Source organism: Gymnogyps californianus, chromosome 3 (assembly GCF_018139145.2).
Source record: "Gymnogyps californianus isolate 813 chromosome 3, ASM1813914v2, whole genome shotgun sequence".
Classification (NCBI taxonomy): Eukaryota; Metazoa; Chordata; class Aves; order Accipitriformes; family Cathartidae; genus Gymnogyps; species Gymnogyps californianus.
The window spans coordinates 26821286-26845849 of NC_059473.1; the positions used below are offsets into that span (position 1 = coordinate 26821286).

Consider the following 24564-nt stretch of genomic DNA (forward strand, 5'->3'; position numbering starts at 1 on the left):
TTTCTGTTTTCTTCTGTGTGTGGATCCATGCAGGCATGACGCTCATAGATACGAAGCTATGAAAGCCGTAGCTTAAGGAATGATTTTCATCAGTCCTTGTGAACGGAATCTTCCAGTCTGACATACTTATATTGCACACCTTACTTCACATTGCACTCAGTCTTTCTAAAATGCCACGTCCTGGAGAGTATGCTTGAATAAAAACACTCTCTAAACTCATTCAGCTTCTAGGAACATCCTATTGGAAAAGTTTTATTTTTTCTCCTAATGAAGCCAATGCAATGGAGCACTGAGTGGGAGTAAGATATTAATGAACAAATCCTCTAGAGGTAATGGCTTAGGAGAAATTTCCATGCCAGCAGGATGCAGGAACGCCTCCTAGAAATACTTAACCTGGTATGTGCAACTGTGTTTACATAGCAAATCAAAGAAGATTAGCGTCCATACACAAGGCCCAAGGAGATCTGAAACAGGGGAATTATACTTACTTGAAGGATACAGCACAGTGAACTTTTTATGATCAAAGATTGCTTTGGGGCTTTTCCCACATATCAAACTCTTAGCCTCAGCTTGAGAGATAGGTATAAAATTGATTCAAATGTTCACTGTCTGAAACCTTTTTAGTTTATCTAAATATGCATCGTTCCTCTGCTTCTGTCCTAGTATTGATAATATTTATTTTGCCATCCAAAGAATGGTTATGACTTTCTTTTGAAGCCAGAGTATTGGATGCAAGTTCACAAAATTGAATGCTTGCAAAAAATACTTAGATGCAAGTCTTGCAATATCTTTTGTTCTGAAAATGTTTTACAGAGAAGTCCCACTGAAAGCAGGTCACCATCAGCAGTAAGATTCTAGCGCTGATGTAGCTTTATCTCAGAGAGAGAGAAAAGCCAGGCAATAAAATGAGATTATCAGTGGAAATGAAAACATTCAAAGGAGTGAAGCATAAGGATAAACAGTCTCTCTCACATGCCCTCAAAAGAGGATCTTTTAGCTGGGGCTTCAGATAAGGAAACATTTCCACTGGATGTGCAATTAGGAGAAATAATTGGGTCGGTTGAACTCTGGGTCAGTTGACCCTGGACCTCATTGTGGCTTAGGTCTGATTCTGCCCTGAGCAGGAACAGACCAGGGAATGTGACTGTACACAATCTTTGTGGAGCCCAGATTCATCCCTTTCTGAGTCTGAATGGACAGGTTGAAGCACTAACTCTTAATATAGCCAAACAGTGGGGGAGCTAAGATCCAGATCCGAATGGGGATCTACGTAGCGTGGTTTGGATCCCCTTTATCCCTAGGGCACTGTAGCATGCTATCACACTTTTGCTTTCCCTTCTTGCACTTATTTATTTGTGAGTCATGCAGTTCTGTCAGCTCACAGCCCAGTTTCTTCTCTGCTGATGAAGTCTGAGAATGGTGATTAATGTCTTATGTTTTGTTGTGCCATCAGTTGCCATGGGAATGAGCTCGAGGTTGCAAATCTAATGAAGTATCCTATCTTGTGGAACAAAGAAGAGAAGGAAGTGGTGACACTGTGGGCAAGAAGCCTTATATGAAAGTCTGTTGTCTGACATCAGTTTAGGTCAGCCTGGCTGTCCTGGTACTTCCTATCTTGTCTTTCAGCACATCAGGAAATCTTATTAGAACTTGCTCTGGTTAGGAATTATTTGTTACTTAAATATGGAGTTTAGAGCCTAATTTCCAATGTGCTTTTTAAAATAATGGCTGTGAAATTCTTGTTGTTTACTGACTGAAAGTTTTTTCCTTGCAAAAATTCAAGAACTGCTGAGAAAAATGCCAACACCCTCCTTTCTAGCCCAGGATGCAGTGCTCTGTAGTGGATGTACTGAGAGGAGTGTAAAACCAGAGCAATATTAGAGTGATGCTTTCATTGTTAAATTGTCAAAAGAGTGGGTAATCTGCAGTGTAGGGACTTCCCAGGGCAGGGGTTGTATCTTGACCTTTGTGTTTTATAGCCAGTGGTCCTTACTTCCTTCACCTCTAATATGCTTCGAAATTATACAGGATTTTGCAGACTGGAAGAACCATCTCACTCTGCACAAAGTTATTAGAAAGGGTGGTGCAATCTCTGAACAGCTAGTATTATTGTTTCCTGCCAAGTGTGTAGGAAGCTGAATTCTTCCTGTACAAGTATTTCCCATAATTTGTACCTTAATTTCCACTATGCTAAGTAAAATCACTTCCTGTCCTGGGGTGGGCTTTTTTTTCTTTGGGCATGTGAAAAGGCTGGAAAACTATATGGATAGCACAGTTGCTCAGTGTTGTCCTTTTCCAGAACTCTGGTCCACGCGGCGGGCAGGATTGTGCTGGGAATTTCCCCCCTCGCATTTGAGCCCTGCCTACGATTTATAGAAGGATGGAAGTCCTGACATTTGGAACACAGCAATGCCTATTGCTTATTTCCCAGTAGAACTTTCGACTTAAAAGATTTAGATGCTTTTCTTTATTAAATGGAGTGAATACTTCAGTGTTTTCAACTCAAAGCCCATCAACATATCCCCATATTTTGTCAAGGGGCCCAGCTGCCAATTCTCAGTGGAAGTGCTGTTAGCAGTGGTGGTAATCCAGCATGGTGGTCTAAGAAAAGGAGCCAGACATTTGTGTTCAGGCTCCAGTTTTCTCTCTTGTATTTGGCTACAGCCACCGAAACCAAAGCTTTAAAAAAAGTCTCTGGTTTGTGATAAACAAGATGGTCACCCCAGAATCAGGACCCCCCATCCCGCTTTTGAAAATGCTGTCTCTTACCTTTGTACCTCTGTTTCTTGATCTGTCAGCTCTCAATGATGCTGTGTTTCTTAAAACAGACTTGGCTGTTCGGTAAATGTTTGCAGTGCAGTGGTTAAATCTAAGAAAGTAGATATGTGAATAGTAGACTAGGTTGTTAATTTTGGTCTGTAATTGCAAAATGAGAATAGAATAGGAAAAGTCATACAAAACTGGATTATGTATTTGAGACTTTAATCTTTGCCATTAAATCTCCATCTCTCTGTCTCTTTCTCTCCCTCTCTTATGCATGCATGTCCCCAGGCCTCAGGCTCTCTGCTCTGGCTCCCAGCTCACCCCCACTGTCACCACAGTGGCATTTGGCAGTCCCTGAGGTGAGAGAGGGAGCTGAAAGTGTGCTGTATGGTGTCCTGCAGCTCTGCCCCGATACAAAACACATTTCCCACCTCCAGGATGCTTTTTCATGTCTCCCCTTTCTGAGCGTTCCCTCTTCCCCTACCCCTGCAGGACAGCACTCCCTTTCCTTTAAGAAAAGTTTTATATTCAGATTACTAATTTTAACCTGATTAGTGTTTGTGAAACCAATAATTGGAAGAAGTCAGTTATTGGTTAACAGCTTTAGTGGTAAATCAGTTCCAGCAGCTTGCTGTGCTGCTGCTAGCATGAATCCACGTGCTTCTCAGCTAGAAGCTCTTGTCTCTCTCTCCTCCCCTCTCTTTCTCTCTGAGATCCTTTGCTGGGTCCATATGGTGTTGGGGATGTAAGCACTTCAGAGGAGTGTTTCAATATACAGTTATGATTCTAATTTTTGGCGTCAGCTTTTTATTACAAGTTGTTGCCTGGCTGGAGGCGTGAGAGAGTGGGAGCAGGGAGGGTTCTCGACCATGTGTGAAGCAAGGAGACAGCAGGCAGCAGTAGCAGAAATAATACAATAATTTTTCTCTGGAGCATGAAAATTGGGGTCTGGAGCAATCCCCTTGGCCCCTAATCTCTTGCTAATCGATATCTGTTGCTAGCTCTGGGGTTTATAGCATAGACCATGACAGTTTTGCTGGGAGGAAGGGTCAGGATTTCAACCACAGTAAAAGTTGTAGCTCAAGTTAGTAGCACGTAAAGTATTTTGGTCTGGCATAAAAAAGGGTGCATGAAGTATGAAATCCAAACCTCTGTTTTAAAATAAGACCTATTCTAGATACTGGTGCTCACTTTCTATATTGTCTTGAGTTTGATTTTCATATAGGTCTAAAAACGTAATGAAAATGTAAACAGATGTGTTTCTATGATAATATGGAATAAGCTCTGGATATGCAGCAATTTGATTTATATTTTGTATTAGGCAGAAGTTGATACTTATAAATAAGATCAGTAAATGCAACCATATTTCCAAGCAAAACCAGTAATAATTGTAAGAGATTGTGCGAAATTATTAGTAAATGGCAAAGACGCAGAGTAATATCCTCTGATTAGCAATTACAAAACCTGGAGATGCAAAGTTAAAACTAAACTCCAAAAGGAATGAAAAGATGTCAGGGACATCTTTTATGCTCAGGTTTAGGCTCTGTCCTGAAGTGATCTTGTGTAGTAGCCTCATAATATCGGACATAATTACCATGCGCGCAATACCACGCACAGCTCTCCCTAACGAAGCGCTGATGTACCATGGTTGATGGGAAAACCAGAATAACAGAGATTCCCTAGGGCACAAAGGGAGCAAAAGCATCAGACTGACTTAGCATGGAGCCAGGTCTGATCCAGCTGAAATTATTAACTCTAGTCCAACACCAGCCCTCCTAAGTGTAACCTGGTCACTTTATGATTATGCGGGTCCCTGTGTACCACGTTCCTTTGTGCTCTGGGTCATGCTGGGCTTATAAAATACCAGAGCAGCCTTATTGAGCACCTGAGGGAAAGAGCATAGGTATGCCCTTAGGAGGTGGCTGAGGGCTGGATTTGCTGGGCTGTAGCATGCTGAAGCAACTGGATGGAGGGTCCTGAGGGGCAATACTGGAGATCAGAGATTCCCAGCGAGGTGCAGGTCCTAGGTGTGTGTGGGTTTTGTGTCTTACTGTCAGGTACTTTTGCCTCCTCACAAACTATGCAGGGACCTGAAGTGCCTAAATGAGGGTTAGAGGTCCCACTTAGGAGTCAGGAGTGAAGTGGACTGCATGATCTCATGTATTGCACTTGCCTGTAAAAGAAAGCTTTGTGGTCTGTTACATTTCGGATGAGTTTTGGGCCTGCCTGAAAGTAGTTAGGGAACAAATGAGTGTACCGAGTCCTTCTGAAGGAGAAAAGGATGAGAGTATTCCATGGAGATGTATTAAAGTCAATCCAAAGTGAACTGATGACTTTACAACCCTCAAGCAAAGTACCCCAGATCATTTGTTTTGTGCAACAAGACCGTGTATGAAATATGAAAATGTGTACATGACCTTCTTTTAAACTGCTGTGATTTATTGCTGCCAGAAGCATGAGGGAATCAAGATGAGCTTATGAAGAAATCAATGTTATGTGGGATTGCAAAATTATGCTAGGTCTGACGAATCCTTTCTGAAACCCTTTAACCACAAGAAATCTGCTGCTTTACTCAGATGTTGCGGAGTGGATATCTCATCCACTCTGGTTCCAAAAAACCTTAGGTCTCCAACTGATTTTCAGGAAGGTGATGTTTGCCTTTTTTTAGTATTAGTGTTTGTGTTCCATGCAATCTTCTGTATGCACTTAGGTGTTGTTGTCATGATGTCTTTTAATTGCTGAGAAACTTGAATGATGCTGGTTTTATTGTCTTTGGCAGCATAAAACAACCCAATTTACCTTTTCCAGATTATTCAGCAACCTTTATTTGCCTTGCTCTATTAAACATGCTTTAGTTTAAAAGCTACTATGTTCTTTCATATTTATAATTTGACCTATGCTTCTCCCATTTTCCCCATCCTTCTCAATACCTTCGTTCTGCAGCTGCTGTCTTCAGGTGATAGGTCTGAAGCAAACAGATGAATAGTGGGGAGAACCAAAATTTTTTATTTGTTTTCTTCAGAAGACACTATTAATCCCTGAAGCAAAAAAATTCTTTGAGCTGAAAAATGGGACAGCACAGCCTTCAAATCATAATACAATTACTCACATTTGGGAAGGTACCATAGCATGACTTTGGATTTTCATTGCCTATCAATGTTTCCTACAGTATAGGAGTAAATCTATCTGATATTTACAACTAGGTTTTCTCCTTTTCTCTGTGTGCTTTTGTGAAAAGCAAGTGCATCAAGTAGCATGCCTGAAACCTTAAGATACCTCAAGCAGGCATTTTTTTCCAAAAATACTGAGGTCTCAGTCTCAAGCATGCTGGGTGATTCAAAGCAGGGGCCCAAAACTGCAGATTACTTTCAAAAATCTTTAATGGGTTTTGACCTAATTGGAGTTTTGACCTGTCCAAGAACTAGCCTATAAAGGTATTGCGGTACACGAGCCGTCAAATGTCTGTGACTTCTTGGTAAAGCAATAAAGTGGTCTGCTTTGCGCTATGCAGAGCTAACCTTTGTGGAGGTTACCTGTACAACAGCTTTGGGAATGCTAGCAGGTAGTCTGTCCTCATTAGATCGGTGTGATGGAAAGTCCCCATCAAACAGATGTAACGCATGTAGCGAGTGTCTCGTAGAGCGCAGCGACATGGCATGCATGCAGCCAGGGGAATGTGCTGCAGCCTCAGCACAGCGATGTACTGTTGTAAGGCTGCCTGGAATCAGACCTCCTTCCCACCCGTTGAGCCACAGTCATGCTCCACTGCCGTGCCTCACCCATCCTCAAAACCCGCTGGCATTTGGGGTCGCTTGGTGGCAGTAATCTACATGACTCTGTGCCAAACTCGACTCTCGCTTTCTCCTCGCTGGGGCCATCAAAACATGATGAGGCTTTATTAGACTTGGGAGTTTCGGCAGCTGCTTCTCAGCTCTCCTGCATCTGTCATGGCAGACTTCTCTGTTGCTACAGAGACCTCCACTCTTGGGCTGTGAGAGCAGGAGGGTGCTCCCCCACAGCCCAAATGATGTCTGCTTATGATAATGTTCCTACCAGAGATGCTGGCTGAAAGCCTTTGCCAATGAAACTGTCTTCGGTAGTATGTTTCCCTTCCTACCAGAAGGGAAGGAGGATGACATTTCTTTCCCTGAAGCTTCTGGTCATAGGGCTTAGAATAGGCAGAATTTCCTTTGCTTCTGGTAAAAACCAGTCAAGATTATGTATGACAGGGCTGTGTCCTCTATGGATCATGTTAATTGTATATGCATCTCAGCTTGAGGTAGGTCTGGCCTGACTCACCATTACTTTGTGGTTGTGTATGACAGACAGGGATTTCTTTTTCTAAAAAAAGAATATTTTTTTTAATTAGAAAAACTTTGTGCTCAGATGAGATTAATCGTTTTAGTCAGTTTCCAATGTTTTGATGAAAAATCAGATCCTGTAACATTTATTTTATTATTATTGCCATGTATTATTGTTATTGCCATCATTTTCAGTCAAACCTGTGAGTTTGTTTTGGTTTTATTTTCAGATGAAAGTTTTTGCCTTGGGACCTTAATTTGAAAGTGATTTTTTTTTTTTTTTTCTTTGAGTCTGGTCTGGTAATGTACTGTCCTTCAGTAGGGATGAAATCAGCTCAGGAGGTGCTTGGTTCAAGTGTTGGGATTTCAGGACTGACCTTAGAGTAGAGGAGCTGCTTGACAGGTTGCACTTTGTTTCCTTCCCTCTGCTCCCACATTCTGCTTGTGTGAACAGAACAATTGGTGCTGAGGAGCTGATGTCCGCATGAAGCACATTTCAGGTGCTCTACCTTGAACTATTTCTAATCTGGTCCTGTAGGCTGCATACCCGTAACTGGTTGGAGTGCAGTAGCTGCACTGCTGGAGTGGATCTTCCAATTTAGTTTCATAATCCAGTTTGTGAGCCCTAAGGCTGTTTGAAGTGCAAACCAAAGCATGGTAAGTGGGATGATGAGGACATTTTCTTCAAAAGCTTGCTCCTGATTTGAAACAGAAAGCTAGTGTGATCACACTTCCTTTATTTCTTGTGCTCAGTGATTCCTGACACATACCCTCTATATGAATATCCCTCGCATGGGATGCGCTCAGAAATGCAGCTGTGATCTCATGCAAGCTTAAGCATTATGGGCCTTTACGCAGTAAAAAAGAAAGAAAGAATCTAGTCTTGTAAGAAGTCCTGCGCAACGTGCATTAAAACTATGTGAATGGTTGTCCTCCCTGTGCTTCAGATCATTTATAAGTCATCTGGAGCAAGTATCTTGTGTGCAATTTTTATCAGTTCAAAATGTGGACTAATTTTCCCATATTCAGTGGCCTTCAGCTAAGTTTTTCAAAGCCCCATGCTATCTACAGTGTCAGCTACTCTTTTTACCTGGCCTGGATTCTCTTCCACTTACATTACACACTCACTTCTACATAAACTCTACTTCCGCCCTGTTTTGGCTTATCACCTGTAAAATAGTCATCTACCTTCTGAGATAAAAGCACAGACAATAACAGTGTGATGTGTCTATCCACCCCGACCCAACTTAAATTTGGGAGTGAAAGGTGTCCTGTTAAATTCAGGATTACCTTCATCCATCAACCGCTGGTGTAAGTAGAGCTACAAATCCAAAGAATGTAGTGCTATTTTAGCCATATTTTTCTACATCTGTATCTTTGTAAGAAAACTATGGTCTAGCGTGCTTGGATGTTTTTAGTATGTTAAATATATACAACAAACAACCATTAACGAGTTTTAAAACTGTGATGCTTATTCAGTCCACTCAGTGCTCTTGAATGTGAGCCAACATTAATTCAAGCCCAGTTGATCCTAATAAGTAACTAAGACCCCATTTCATAAACATGCAATTCTAGCTTGTTATTTCTGGCGCTCTCATTAAGCAAAATCTCTACTCTCAGAACGACAGAATTAAGGGATTAGGGATAAACTGAAAATTGTAAATAATTCACAATTCCTTCCCTCCTCTTCTCCCCACCAAAAGCAACTCTAGAGGGGGTCAATAACTGCTCTTAGTTATACACCTTTTCTTCTGTGAGTTATGCACATGAGTGTGACCTGCCAGTGCAATGGGATTTGCTCATATGAGTGGAGTCTGTACAATTGGATGTAATATCTGATACTTTCTATTATCATCATAGGTTCACTAGGACAAAGCACCAACGCCTACACTAAAAGCTACTACTTACACTTAGCTGTCCTGAACAGGGATCTTTAGTGCCTCCCTAATGTATGTTGTCCCAATATGTATTTCTTTTCAAAAGAAATCTATGAAATTTCAAAAGAATCTATGACATTTTTTACTAAGATGAAATCAGTGTCATTTCTTACTCTAGTCCTTCAGAAAATCTGGAACATGTGTTATACTTGTTCGTTAAATAGATTTTCTCTTCTACTTCTTTGATTTTGCAGAAAGATATTTTATGAAGATCTTGTGGAAAAGGAGAAACTTTGCAGCAAATTATCAGGAGATGCATTTTATTACGTAAAATCCAGTGATGTAGGAGTTCAGATTAAAGCAGCATAGACTGAAAAACAATATATTTCTCAATACAGACATTTCTTGCTCAACCTTTATCTCTACCATGCCACTGGACTTCTCATGCAGCTGTTGAAGTCCTAGAGCTGTAGAATATAGGTTTAGGACTGTCCTTTTATGTGTTTGTACAGTGTCCAGTCACTGGTGTCTTTGGCTCTCTGAGCTTCTAGGCATTACGGTGATATGGAAGAGAGTAAGAGGTAAGGATACACTTTGCCTCTCTCCTGCAGTGGGAATTGCTTGCTTGCATAACGTCTGTGTGGCTAACATACTCTTTTGCTCAAACTCTGAGCTTTCTTGCTGATGCTGCAATGTTCATATAATGCTGTTGTATAGTTGCAGCATTGTGCCAAAATTAAAAAAAGAAGTCTACTTAAATTAAAAATTGGGATACTAATGGCCTTATAGAGTTGCTGTCTTGTTTATTCAGTGTCAGTGAATGGCAGTGCTGTTCGGCAGCACTCATTAATTTTTCTCAAGTGGTTGCTGATGTCATTATTGTTCTGGGCTTTCTTTTTTCTTCATGTGCAATTGTTATTTTTATCGAAGCATGTGGGGAGAATGCTGTGCACACAGCTGTGTGAGGAAAGAATTCAGAAAAGGCCAAGTCAGTTTGTAAGAGAAATCAGGTGTATTGCCATCAAGTTTTGGGTCAGTAGCAGGGCACTAAGTGACTTGGCTTTCTTAAAAAACAGACTAAGGCTTTTAATTTCTGAACAGAACAGGGGAATGCATGCAACCCACAGAGACTGGAGTCTCTCCAGGCCTATCTAACATAATGAGAGAATTCTTTGTGAAATGCATAAAACGATGACATTTTAGTGGTGAGTGAAATATTTGATTACTTTTTCCATAACCTAAAATAATTGGAATGTTCTTTTGCAATCCCGTTCCCGGTGAGGACTAGGAATATGTAACCTCACCATATATCTACCTCAGAGACATCTCCAGGGCAGCGTGTGGTGATATGGAAAAATGGGTTGAAAAGTCTTTTTTAACCCCCAAGGAAAAGTTACAGGCATGTTCATCTGGGAAAACATCCAGAAGATGAATTCAGAGTCATGGCTACAAGTCTGAGGAGAGGAAAGATAGTCTGGGCAAAGTTTGGTGAGTGCTGCGGTGGCCAGTGAGATAAGGGTGAGTGCCCAGCGTAGTCTGGTGCATCCGTGTGGCTGTTTGCAGAAGGGGAGAAGGGGCATGCTGCTGGCTGGCACCCCGGGACAGGGCAGCACAGTCATGGTCTGGGGGAGCGAGGTGTGGTCCCAGTCTGACTGGACTGACTGGCAAAAAGACAACCAGGTCCTGAGCTGCCTCTTTGTCCCCTTTCAGTGCACCCTGCTCCCTGCCACTGTCCTGAGGGGGTCCACACGCATGCTGAGCTCTCATGGGGCTGGTGTGGTTTCTCAAGTTTGGACATGGAGGTCTCGGCCCTGTGGGTGACAGGCAAAGCCTGGGTGTGCCAGCTCAGCGCCGGGCCCCTGGCTGGCTTGCCCCTGTGGCCTTACAGGGCTGATGCTAAAAGGATGGTGTATTCCCAAGGAGTTTTACGGTGAAGGGCAGGCAAAGAGAAATGAATAAAATTGTACTCCCTGCTGGCTGAGGGCTGAAATGGCTACAAGACATTGAGGTCTGTCTTAGTTCTGACAATCATTAGTATTTATTGGTGTGTGAGGAGTGAGTGAATAATACAGAAGGGATTTTGGCACTTTGCAACACAGAGAAGATTTTTTAACATCATGTAACATCTCTGGCTAGCATGGGTGGTGGTTAGCATAGTCTTTCACAGCAAAGCTTATTTGGTACGTTGAGAGGCATGATTTAGCATTTCAGTAACAGTAAAGAACAATTAAAATCTATTAAATTGGTCCTTGGCATTCAGGACATGTATGCTCCTGCAGCAATAGGAGTACTCCTAGGTACTATGTTAGGGTTTTGTATTTGATGTATGAACACTGAGCAGCTCTGTTACAGTTTAGCATCACCCTGACACAAGCCATAGCCAACCACAGAAGAAAAGGATAGTCTCTGCCCTGTGGAAACGGCAACTGGACATTCAGGAGGAATCTCATGGGTTCAGATTCCCAATACACTGAGAGCTGCATTGGCATATGAAACAGGAATAGACAGGCATTGGGTGATATCCATTTGAACAGCTTGGGATTGCTTTAAAGGTAGACCCAATCTTTCTACTCCCAGTAACATCATATCGCTGCTAGCAGAAGACTATGTGTATTTAGTCACTGAGGACAGAGTATGTATTGCTCAGTATGGCTGTTTTATCAGACTATTAATGGATAGTTCTCTCATATTTTATATTGTGTAAACACAGAAACACAGTTTATCAAAGAGTAGTTTGCAACTGGGCTGTGTTGAATGGCTTTCTAATGTAAAAACATTAAACCCTTTAAAGCTGGACCAGTTTCATTAACGAGTTAGACCATGAATAGTCTGGTGCAAAGGAGCTAATATCTATAAGATGTTGAAAGACTGGAAAGGGATGGTAGGAGTTATATATTAACAGAAGATGAGCCAGGCTACATCATGCCTGTTTGCCAAATTAATTATTTGTTTCAATATTTATAAAAGTGAATAAGAAACAGATGGTAGAAATGGAGATGCCTTTTAGGTTTCTGTAATGGAGAAAGGAGAAAGAGTGAGAGGAAATCAGAATCCCACCATAAGAGAGGAACAGGAAATTAAAATGTCAGACAACTGACAAAACTGCAGGACCACACACAAATATAAAGAGGTTTCTCGTAGGATCTCTGAAGCATTTTAAATTTAATTCTTCTCTCTTTTGCCACCCAGAAATCAGAATAAAAATTTTTTTTAAAAAAAGACGAAAGTCAAAACACACACCCTCAACCCAGTTGTTAGAATACAGTATATTGAAAATTTCTTTGGAAACATGTCTGAGTAGTTTGGAAAAGTCCTACTGTAATATCTAGTAAGAAGACACAGAGGAGAGGAGATGGGAAGTTCCTGACTCATGTATCAAGTTTGCTGGTATCCATATCCTTGTACTTGGCAGTAAGAATTCACAGTCTTTACTCTGCAAAGACCGGTGATATGGCAGGCAAAGGCCTTGCAGACTAGGGTTAACAGGGAACTCTAGGTTACGTTTGTCCTCTGCAGCTGTTCTGAGCACCCATTGCTTGTGGTTTGTCCTTGCATTTGGCTGTGTTTTTGCTAATTTCACCTGAGGTGCAAGATGTGAGAGATGGGGGCAAGGGAGTACTGCTGGGTGTAGGGGTAGCCTTACAGTATATGTTACACTTAGAATGTCAGAGGAGGGAAGGAGGAAAATAGGGGGTAAAAGGATAGGAAGCTTTCACATTGAACAGATTTGGTGGAAATGTGCCAGGTGTGTTAACTGAGGGGCAGGGATCCCGAATCCGTGTGGGATTCTGATAGTCCCCCTGCAGCCAGCACGCAGCAATGTATGTTCCATGCCTGTCAGTAGAAGACAGATCCGGAAAAGCCAAGTTGGTCTTCACAGAAATCAGTTTGTACTGCTTCATTATCTGAACCAACTGAATGTGGAAAGAGATTGTGAATCCAGATAGGGTTACTGGTCTCTTTCCCTCTCAGAATTGCTTCTGGTTTTTGGTATCCATGAGAGTACAGGGAGATATGTGCTTTGTCCAGTACCCTTCCCAGCTGGGGAGGGTTTGTTGCTGTTCTAATAATCTCTGCTTCTTTAGCTGCCCCTTGCTCATGTCTCTTTATATTCAGCAATCATCACTGAATAAGGGCTGTCTGCTGACCTTTCCCTCAACAGTAAATTCTGAGCCAACTGTGCTGCTCTGCTGAGATATGGATGTTTTTCCTTCTTTCTGTCTGTCTGTCTGTTGTGTGGTAGGGTTTTGTATGTCTCACTTTGACTTTGGCCAAGTGCCTCACAAGCTATGAACTCTGAATGTCTGCCTTATTTGGAGAAAAACGTAGGCTTTTCAGTTGGCTTGACCTCTCAGTAAGTTTCCTACTCTCCTTTGACCTGTTTTTGCCTTGCCAGTCTTTGTATTAAGCTTTTTTCTCTCTTTCACATGTAAAAGTTCACTGATCCCTCTTCCTTCCCCAGTAAAAAGAAGAGAAAATGTTAATAGCTGCTGCTAATTGTGCCCCAGTCCTTCTGCTGGCATTTGATGTTCATCCCAGGAATAAGACATTTGCAAGTTCACATTCACACCAGGTCAGCAGATGCTGCTGCTGAGGATTGTACTGAAACTTGTAAAATAGCCTACTTTAATCATAAGTATGGACAGGTCTGCCTCATAGAACTATGTCCTGGTTTTGGCTGGGACAGAGTTAACTCTCTTCTTAGTAGCTGGTACAGTGCTGTGTTTTGGATTTAGTGTGAGAATGATGTTGATAACACTCTGATGTTTTAGTTGTTGCTAAGTAGCGCTTATCTTAAGCCAAGGACTTTTCAGTCTCCCATGCTCTGCCAGCAAGCAGGTGTGCAAGAAGCTGGGAGGGAGCAGAGCCGGGGCAGCTGACCCGAACTAGCCAAAGGGATATTCCATACCATGGAACATTATGCCCAGTATATAAACAGGGGGGAGTTGGCCGGGAGGCACGGATTGTGGCTTGGGAACTAACTGGGCATCGGTCAGCGGGTGGTGAGCAGTTGCATTGTGCATCACTGGTTTTTTTTCTCCCCCCCCCTTCCTTTTTTTTTGTTATATTCCTTTTCATCACTATTATTATTATATTTCATTATTACTATTGTTAGTATTATATTTTACTTTAGTTATTAAACTGTTCTTATCTCAACCCACGAGTTTTACTTTTTTTCCTTTGCTCTCCTCCTCCTCACCCCACTGGGAGGGGGAGGGGGAAACAGCTGCGTGGTGCTGAGTTGCTGACTGGGGTTAAACCACGACAAACTATTATTGCTCACTGCATTTTAGCAGAGACTGGCAAATTCAGCCCTTTGTAAGTAGGGTCTATAGACAGTCCCTGAGAAATAGTCTATTGTATCTTCGTGTTCCAAGAGTAGGCTTTTCAGGTCAGTATTGGTGAATATAACTATAATTTTGGAGGCAAATGCTGGTCCCTCAGTTGTATCAATGAGATCAAGATTAAGCCCTTTAGATCAAATGCAGACCACAGTCCACCAGAAAAATGACTTTGTCTGCAGTCAGGTCTTCCTCCAGTTAACAACTGGTAAACCACAAAACCAAAGTGAGGAGCAAAACTTGGCATGGTGGGGTCCTTGGTCAATGACAATAAGATGCCTGTGAAGATGATGGATTTTGTGATTTCTTCTGTATTGGCTTTCAAAAGGAGAAGTTGGAAGGAGAGGAGAAATAAGAATGCAAATCAATAGTGCAGCAGCTCAGGGACAAGCAGAGTGTCGGATGGATCCATTCTTTATTTGTCTGATGGTCTAAAATGGGAGCTTTCCATAAATGCATGGCTTTATGTGGCATTTGTTGTAAGCAGGTAGTGTGGGAGCTGCAAATAGATTTATTTTTAGCTGGATGACAAAAGGAGAAGGAGTTAGCGCTTTTTCCTTTTGTGTTTCTCCCTTCCTCTAAACACTGGGAGCTTTAGCAGGTGCCTCCTTTGGCAGATAGATATCTCAGGAACCTGGTGTTTCCAAAAGATCTGAACTGAACTTGTCTGAACTTGTCTGAAGTTACCATTTACTGACCATGTGAAGGAATAAGGGACGTTCAGGTGTGGGACACTAGGAGTCAGTGTCTTTGCTGATTAGAGTGAGATAAGACTCACCCGTGAAGCAGGGTATGAAGGAGTTTTTTGTACTTTTCATCTTTTTGTAATTTTCATCTACTTTTCATCTGACACTATTTCCGATAAAGCTAGATTTAAATTCATCCCAGGGGCTACTCCAAAGATGAGTTGTATTTGGTCCATTGAATTTGTGACTTAAAGGCTAAAAAGAAGACATACGTGTTACAGAAATGTTGCCTGTGATTGACTGGAGAGGAAAGAGAGTCCAGTCCCTTGTCCCAGGATGTTCACCTCTGTGGGATTTTTCTCTTATAATTTATTTTTTCAGGCATCTGACTGAAGCTAATGGCCAGCCTGGAATAAATCTTAAAGATATTTTCTTCCTTTCCTCTCCACTTAACTGAAGGCTGAAATGTGTTGTCCTGCCATTCTTCCTGCCTGTTCCCCTACCATTGTGCTCTCACAGGGCTGCTGTTACAGAGGGTTGTCACTGTGATGGACAGGAGTGACCTGAGTAAGGCTCAGTCCTGTGGAGGAGAAATGCACTGGTAGACAGGGAAGGAGAAGGATCAGCATCAGCACAATATCCAAGGAACTGATGTCTTTTTCAGTTATGCTTATCCATACTCTTAAAGCGTGCCATTCATAATGCTTCCTTCACCTGCAAGCCTTGCAAACCCCAGCCTCTGGTGGGCTTGCCTCCCTTTGCATTCGTCCCCATCTTACCACACAGCCACTGCTGTCTGTGTGGTCTTTGAAATTCACACGGCTTGGTGGCAACCAGTAGGGAGGGAAAATAACGTGTTTTATTTATTTAGAGTCAAGCACAGTTTAAACTCCATTCTAAATAAATAAAAACTCTTAGCCAGATTTATATAAATAAAAAAGCAGATTTCCCCCTCTCTTTTGGCTGCTGTTGAACAGCATCAGTTTCAAGACCACACAAGGAGCTGTGTCGACAGCTCTGAAATGTGCGGTGGAGGCAAAGGTAGGAGGTGTAGGAAGGACCTTGATAACTTGCTTTGGGCTTCTAATGCATGGAGGTTCCCTGTGTACATAAAGGAGTAGCCCTGACACTGTGGTGGGTTAAAATGTTAGAAGAAAACTGGGAGCATCTTATGTCTTTGACGGAGGAATATTTCTATAGAAGACCAGTTTTTCTTCAGATTGTTCATCCATTCTACCAAGTCATCTGTGTGAATGGTAGGATTAGTTGGCACAGCTGAGCACTATTATCTCAGTATTTTAGTATAGCCTAGAGGTGATAGAGCACCCATAAAAAACAGTGATTTGAGGAAGAAACGCTTCATTCTTAGGAGGCTGATCACGTTTGGCCTTTGGGGACTGAGTCTGCATTACACAAAGGTTCCCAGTTTCCATCAAATGGTGCTCCCACACAGGTGCTGACAGTGCCATGTCTCCTGTTACAACCATCACTTAGGGAAACTCCAAGCATGGTTTCATTTTCTTGGGAATGAAACGTATTATGTCTGCACAAGGTTTCAGATCTCTCTTCACTTTCAGACCTGCCAAGCTATCAGGAAGGGTGACAAGCAGCTGCTATGTGGAGCACCTGGGTTTTGTTACTCCAGATGAGAGATTATAACAGGCCTTAAATAGATATCTGCTTTAAGCAGGTTCTCCTCGTGGCAGAATTTACTCCGCTGCTCGTGGATGAGGATGGGCTGGAGGACATGGTTCTGCTGGTTGCAAGATTAGGCTGAGAACAAAAAGGGCCCAATTAATGATTGTTATTTTGTGACTGGTCAGAGGCCACTACAATTCTGACAAAAAAAATCAAAGAAACACTCTTGCAAAGCAAAGCCTTGCTCACAGTTCATTACCTCTTTCATATTCTGAACCTCCTTGGGCTGGCGGACAAAATGACCAACAGATGTTAGTCACATTGAGGAAAAATTTCAAAGAATAATTTTTTAAACATGTCCTTTTATAGCTTACTTTACCCACTTTATATATTAAAGTTATGTATGCTTATATATTCCACAATACTTTTGGGTTGTCTTGTTCTGTTAGTAAAACATCAATTCACTTTTCTCTTCCCACTTAATGACACAGCTGGGGTCACAGCTTGTCATAGGCAATGGTATCAGAACAGCACAAACTCCTGAACATCTTCACAAAACCCTTATCCTTAAGGTAGTTAGTACATCTCAAGACTGTATTGCTCTATGGTCCAATTAGCAGTAAAATGCCATTTTTCTTTGCACAGATGAAGTCATTTCCTACTCCTACTTCTGCTGTGCCAACCTGCAGATGGTTGCTTCAGCTGCCAAAAGCCTTTGACATAGCAAATGGTCTCTGTCCCAGCCCGCTCAGCCCAGAGGAGTGAAGAGTTTCCCTCCTGGCTCCAGCTGGTGGTGGCTCAGTGAGTCTTTTTCTTTAAGAACACTGCTTGCCTCACTAGAAAGAGCATACATTTTGAAAATGCTACTTGATACATGAACACAGATAGTGTGGCATAGGCTCACACCGCCTGCCTGCACGAATTTCAAGGCCCCCTAAATTGTTCCATGCATAGGGGAGTGGATTTAATTTTTATGTGTGCATATTACGATTTCAGAAAGAGATGCTGCATTTTGAAAACCTGAATGTAGGAGAGCTAGGAAAGATGGTGTGAAATACTTTCAAACCTGAATTGTATTGATTTTTTTCATTTTCCTTCTTTAAAAAAAAAGTTTTTAATGCTTTCTCCTATGAAAATACAGTGTCAGTGGCAATGGACTGTATGTGCAATAAACGGCTTTTCATGGTTATTAAACACCCCAGCCTTGCCTTACAATTTAACCAGCCATAAAGTCATTTATTGCATTGTATGCTGAGTTGCCATGAAGGATATCACTCACTTATCGCAGCATTCTAAGTGACTACCCCAAAGAGACTATTCATTTTCACAACAGAGAACAAAAATGATTTACCTGATTTTAACTCTCAATAGTAATGTGAGATGTTTAAGGCCTTGAAGATAATTTAATGTGTGAGTTTTAATTTTTTTCTAAAAATGATAGCTGAGCTATTAGAACTGAACCAGAAAGCAGGCATATTGGTGACTATGAGATATCATACTATCTGGCAAGAATGGACTCCTGGAGAAATTTCGTGCAAATTTACAGAAAACAACCAACAAATCTAGGTCTTGGGATTCTGAGTGAGATGGAGTTGCTATTCCAATTATTTTACTGGAATTTAGTGTAAATGTTAGCTCTGAAACATCAAAGAAATTCCAAGGAATAAAAAATAAAAGCCTATGGGAGGCTATGTTTAAGGAGAATAAACAGGATGATCTGTGTAACTGTAGGCAGGCTAATCTGACACTGATTCTGAACAAAAATAATTAAAATCTTCTTAGGACATACAATTAGCTAAAGATTTTAAAGTAATTGTTGCCAATGAAGATAGTTTTATTTAAATCTGCTCTTGCCAAATAACTAGATTAAATTTCAAATATTGTTGGTAAAGTTAAATGTGACGACAAGCTGCTCACTTAACAGATTAGATTAAGATAATTAGTAGGAGATAAAACCACTCACTCCATATTGCAACGATTAAAAATGTTTTGTAAAAAGTATCTATAAAAAGTTTATCATCATCACAAGGGTAGAAAAGGGTTTTTTACTCAGGAAATCAGTCAGGCTGATTGCTAGCCCAGTGCTATTCAATTGGCTCTTTTCTTCCAGTTATTTGGAAGTAAGTATGAAGTTATTGTTAGAAAAATATCCTGATGTAATCACACCTTGTTCTGGTAGGACCTTTTTGCTAACCGGGGGGGACTGTTTGATAGGGTATGTTTGGAAGAACAGGCATTTTTATCACAGATGAATGCGAGCACAAAGGTCTGTATTTAAGAGGAAGAAGGCCCTGCATGTAAGATTTCTGCATGCTAGAAATCAGTGATCCTGAAAGTTTTAGAGTTCATGGTAGTCACCTAAGTTAACATGAGCTTTTAGGCTGCTTTTAGGAGCATGACTACAGTATTGTATGAGCAGGTGGGAGAATATTGTGTAGGATTGGAGAGGTGATTATTCTCATAGATAGGACTGATGAGCTATTTATTAGAAAAACAAGTTAATTTCTGGTGCCTGTTAGCAAAGGGGATCATAAACTAAGCAAATATGGGGAAAAAAATTCCAGGGATGCTCTGAGGGCCTATCGATACTATAGATCTTTAAGACTCTCAAATACACAGTGTATAACTTACACGTATAACACATAATACATACCAGTATTTCTGGTGTTATAATTTTATCTATAAATATATATGTATTTGTATAAAGAAGTATGTATATATGTGTGCGTGTGTGCTTGGGAGGTTTGTGGTACCATACCTTCTTCTCAATTATAATAGTGTCCATGTAAAAATCTTAGCCATTTAAAAAAGCAAATTAATTCTTTTATTAAGCTGTTGTAATTCATCTTGCTTTACCTTATACAATATTTTTATGCTTACAATGCAGCTATTTGGCGTGACTAGTATTGTGTATACAACTATAGCTCCAGACTAGCTTCATTGATCTCAGTAGCATAACGGACAGTAGGACTTGGCCCTCTAAAATTTAATATGTCAGTCCTAAAATAATTTTAAAAGGTATTTATATATCTCCTCCTCCTCCACACTACTTGTAACCTGAGAGCATCCATGTGGCTAAGAATACAGACTTGTCTTTTCTAAATGGAAGAAGTTCTGCTCATACCACTGGAGAAACAAACTAAAAAATAAGGCAACCAGATGTTTAAAAATGTTGAAAGTTCCTTTTTTTGGAAAGGTAGCTACGTTAAATAAACATTAAAATGCTATTTTTTCTATATAACTATTCATTTTAATGGCACCCCAAGAGTTCGTCCAAGGGTCTCTGGGTCACTTGGGAGAAAGTACAGTATATTTTGGCTCCACAGCCTTTGACTTGCTACAAAGAGCTAATTCTTCCAATTAATGAAATAAATGTTGTTGATGTAGATGGATTGACAAATTATTTTAAAGGCTAGTTTATTCAAGCAGATAGCAAGTCTGATACGACTAGAATGCTTTAAGAGGCCTTCCCTGGCAGAAAAAGAAGCCCTTGGAAGAACAAGATATAGTAAATATTCACCCCCATTGACCTGGTGGCGCTTATTCCTTTGGGCATCTTCTGTCCACAGTGGCACTGCAACGAAGCTAGAAAGGATGAAGACTTTTTGTCCTGTAGGGCTTTCAACAGGGCTTTCTGTTTAGGGCAAAAGAAACCTGTTCAGACAAGATACCAGTGATGAACATCAACAGCTGAGGTAGCTGTAGGTCTGGGAGTCCCTGCCGGGCATACTGCAGTTTGATGACCTATTCAATAGAAAAGCAGGTTAATTTCTGGTGCCTGTTAGCAAAGGGGATCATAAACCAAGAAAATATGGGAAAAGAATTCTGGGGATGCTCTGAAGTTTATCGATATGTGCTTTATGATCAGATGCTGAAAAGCTAAATAGAGCAAGGAAACTAAAGGGAGAATTTCAAGGCTGCAAGTCTGTTTACGTGGGTAAAAGACTTTTGGAAACAGTATGTTTTCCTTTCAAAAATATATTCCTCTCTTTGGGACAGCATCCTGAAATAGCTGCATTTTAATTCAGTTTGCAACAGTTTATTAGAGCAGTTGTATTGCAGTGTTGATATTTCAGGAGTGGATCAGCTCCATGGATTAATGCATTTACATGTGTCAGTAATGGTGAAGGTGGGTTACTGCACACCTGAGACCCTCTGTAGGGCATATTGATGTCTAGCTGCAATTTCTGAGCTTTACAACTTTAGCTAACTAATGTGATAGCCTCTGTGTTTCCAGACAGGATATAACACTCACTGTCAGCCGTACTGTACATGGTGATGGAAGGCATGTTCCTGCCTTGATACCCAAAGATATAAAAGGGGTTATGGAGAAAAGCTTCTCATCTCTCAGGGAGCACATCTACCTCTAGTTATGGCTTGAAAAATACAAAAAATATGAGTTGAAGAAGTCAAATGCAGGATTCCTTTTGCCTTCTTTGGAAGCAAGTCTTGAGGCTCTCAGCTGGTGCCCATCAGTGTAACGTCAGAGGGCTGTAAGGTGATATAGGATGTTGCACACTGCAGTAATCTGGATATACCAGAACTGGCTTTAAATGCACTACCTGATGTACCACAGCCAGACCTCCTACACCATAGTGCTCAGCTAGGTCTTTGGCAGAGCATGAGGATGTATGTAGCATATGCAGGGCTCCATGTTGCTGTAGCTAAGCTGCTTTTCTTCCTCATGTGTTAGCTTGTTTGGAGCCTGGTCAGCTGTCTATATGCTATATGCTGTGCCATACTATATACAAAAGACAATGTCACAACTGGGCAGAAAGCAACCATCCCTGTAGTGGAGTTAACATCCATGGTCTCTGGGTCTAGCTCAGTGAGAATAATAACTTCAAGACGTGGAATTAAATTGCTTTGCTACTGTATGAGCTTTAATGTTAATTAGCTGTGTGAGTGGACATCTGTGCAGGACTAGCTAAACCTCCAAATCCTGACTGAACATTACTCTATTGGGAAATGCTGGACCTCAGTCTCTGTAGATAGGTGGGGTTTTTCTTTCTTCCTGTTTATGGCAGGGGAGCTTTTGGAGGCTGTTTTATTTTCAGTCACTTGGAGCTCAAATATGAGCTGTCAACCCACAGAGCCGTGTAATATTACAGATAGTTGAATGTTGTTCACTAAGCCCCAAAGGCTAAATCACCTCTGGTTAAAATATCAGTTTTCATTGTTAGTGAAATTTGATTTTTCTAAAGAGAAATGTCAGGAATACATGGAAGAAACTGCCTTATCATTCATGTTCTGGTAGTAGCTTAGTCGTAAAAACAGGTTGTATTTGCAGTACATGTGGATAACCTCTTATAATGTATTGTTTACAGAGCCCAGGAGAGAAATCTCAGCATCATGCCAATGCAAGAATTTTGTTATCCCTTCTCTTGGGAGAAAGGTATGCAAAGAAAATAATTCATTTGTTGTTTTAAGAGGAATATGTTTACCTTCCAAGAATTACGTATCGCAGATTGGTTTGATTACTACCTTTAGCCTATCTGCTGCTGCAGAGTGTTTGCTCTGTTTCTTAAAGAGGAAACAAAATGTGGTGGTACAGCTCAAACACAGGGGATATGAAGAGTACGGATTTGCATTAAAGACTGCTTTTTCTGGCTGCATCTATAGACAGATGTTAAGAAAGCAGCCAATGAGGCAGTTTCAGCAGAGAAATTTGCATGTACTTAAAAGCCTTTTTTTTTTTTTTTAAAAGTTTGTAGACTGAATAAAACACAATCCCCAATTTCTCCAGCTGCGCTCTGTCTACAGATCGCTCCAGAATTTCTGTGCTTTCAACCTCATCTCTCTCTCTTTTTTCTTTCTTTCTTCCCCCCCCCCCAAACACTTCCAAGACCCAAGAGGATAGTTGCTGGTATGTGATGAAGGCTCTGAAAGGAAAAGAATAAATTAACATCAAATGGGCTTCTCCTCCTCCCACTCTGCATGCAGAATGTCTTAAGGAGACCATAGCACAGTATCATTACTGCCTCCCAACATGCTCTGTATCCCAAGAACCCCTCCTAGTTCTTTGCAACCTCCAATAACTTCACTTAAAATAAAATTCCTACTTTGGTCTTTCTTCTGTGAAATTATTGGTGGTGTCTTCTGGAAGGTGCATATTGATTAATTCCCTCAGTTCCTCTTAATGTCTGAAAGAACAGGGATTGTAAGGTGCTTTTCAGGGGCTATTTAGAGATAGCATCCTTAATTAATATCCAATTGGATTCAGCTATTGGCATCTGCTGTTTCACACTGTTAAAGGAACCGGTATATGCTTGATGTTACCTGTCTTTTCAAGGGTACCCTACTTATGTTGTTTCTATCTAGCCTACATATTAAAGAAGGAGTGTGAGTAAAATGTCAGCACTTACTGCGTTGTTGTGTTGGTGAATACTCTTTAGCAAATCAGAGGCTTATGGTTACCTTACATTTCTTGGTTCAGGCAACAGAGGTGAGGACTGAGATGTGGAAGAACACTTTCCCAGGCAGGGCAGCACCCCTGGTTGTGGCTCTCCTGTGGGTCTCCTCCCAGCTTCACCGGAGACCTCTGAGATACCAGTCCAGCTGACAAAAAGGTGCATGTAAAGTTTAATGTGCAAAGATGGGATTTATTTCTGAACTTCAAAATGCCAACTTGTTTTGCCATGATTAACAAGGAAACAAATCTATGATGCTCATGGTAAAAGAATACGGCTGAGAGTGTGGAGGGATGGCAGTTTAGCTGCACTGTGCTAATGTTTGTCCTGTATGAGATAAAATAATCATGTTTAAACCCCAGTGAAAGCAGCCAGAAAACCCTTGTCACTACATTGTATTGGCTTTGATCTGTTGTACTTGATTATGTATTTTTTGTTTGTTACAGGCTCCCAATTTTCCTTCTTTGCTCTAAAAACTATACTGAGAGTATTGCATCACTTTTCTCCACATCAGTGAATCTGCTTATTGACATCCTGTTAGAGGCCTGTGCAAATAGTCTTCAAAAAGGAATAAATGAAAGACACTAGTGAAAAGCAAAGTTTGACCAGAGGGTAAAGTTCTGTCAAAAGCACTTTATCTTTCTTTGTTACTGAGACACGACCAGATGTTTGTTTATAACAAAATGCCTGTGTTGGGATTTTTGAAAGCCCAGATGAGGAAAACTGTATCTAATTGCTGCTAGGAGTGCAGCCATGTCCTAACTGCAACCTGGGTTGGTGTGTCCTAAAATACTATATTTGGAGATTCTGGGAGTGGAATAAAAGCGTATGTGTTTTCGCTGAAAGGAGATAGGGCTGTCAGTTCAGAAACACACTGAACATCTGCTCTGCGTGGGCCCTGTGGTTTAACTAGATTAAAGACCCACATTAAAATGATCATCAGTCAATCAGAACGCTTCCTCAGTCTGAGAAACATAACATCACGCTCAGTGCTGCAGTTTCCAAAGAAGCCGATGTGTCGTGGTTAGAAAAAAAAAAAAAAACAGAACAGTGAAATATTTCACAATTGTGGTTTGTTTGGCTTGTGTGATATCACAGACTAATGTTTAACCTAGGATCAAACAACTTGGAATTTGTTGCCCTAAATGATTTTAAATCTAGCTAATTATTTTGAGCACATCTTAGCTATTAACTCTAGTTAGCAAAATGAAATGTAATTCATGTTCTTCTAGCTTTGGGAGAGTTTCCAATCAATAAAGCTGTAGCACAGACCACAAATTTGTGTTGTTTCAGTGGTACAGAGATCATTTTCCTTTCATTTAAACCCCTAGATAACCATTTAAGACTACCAGACTACAGGTCTTATAAATTATAGGAGTATGAATTGCCAGGAAAGCTCTGTTTTGTTAATAAAAAGAAAGCCACCATTACAAAAAGAAAACCCGACTCTGCCAGATGAATCAAGATAACCCTCTTCAGCTGGCATTTGGCTGTGAGCTAGTTGTATCATGTGTATACAAATAATCCTTTGCCATAGACGAGTTGCT

General features: G+C 41.0%; 1 long non-coding RNA gene across 2 annotated transcripts in view; it reads left to right on the forward strand.

Moving 5' to 3' along the window:
- The window catches only part of LOC127014198 (uncharacterized), a 34064-nt gene extending 9709 nt beyond the window's left edge, over window positions 1-24355 (forward strand). The window contains exons 4-6 of one of the 2 annotated variants that reach the window (XR_007766160.1): window positions 21935-22002; window positions 23044-23176; window positions 23464-24355. This is a non-coding gene — a long non-coding RNA (uncharacterized LOC127014198). Of the gene's footprint in view, window positions 1-21934; window positions 22003-23043 lie in introns of both variants that reach the window. The other variant, XR_007766159.1, reaches the window with a different exon arrangement.
- Window positions 24356-24564: the final 209 nt, after the last annotated feature.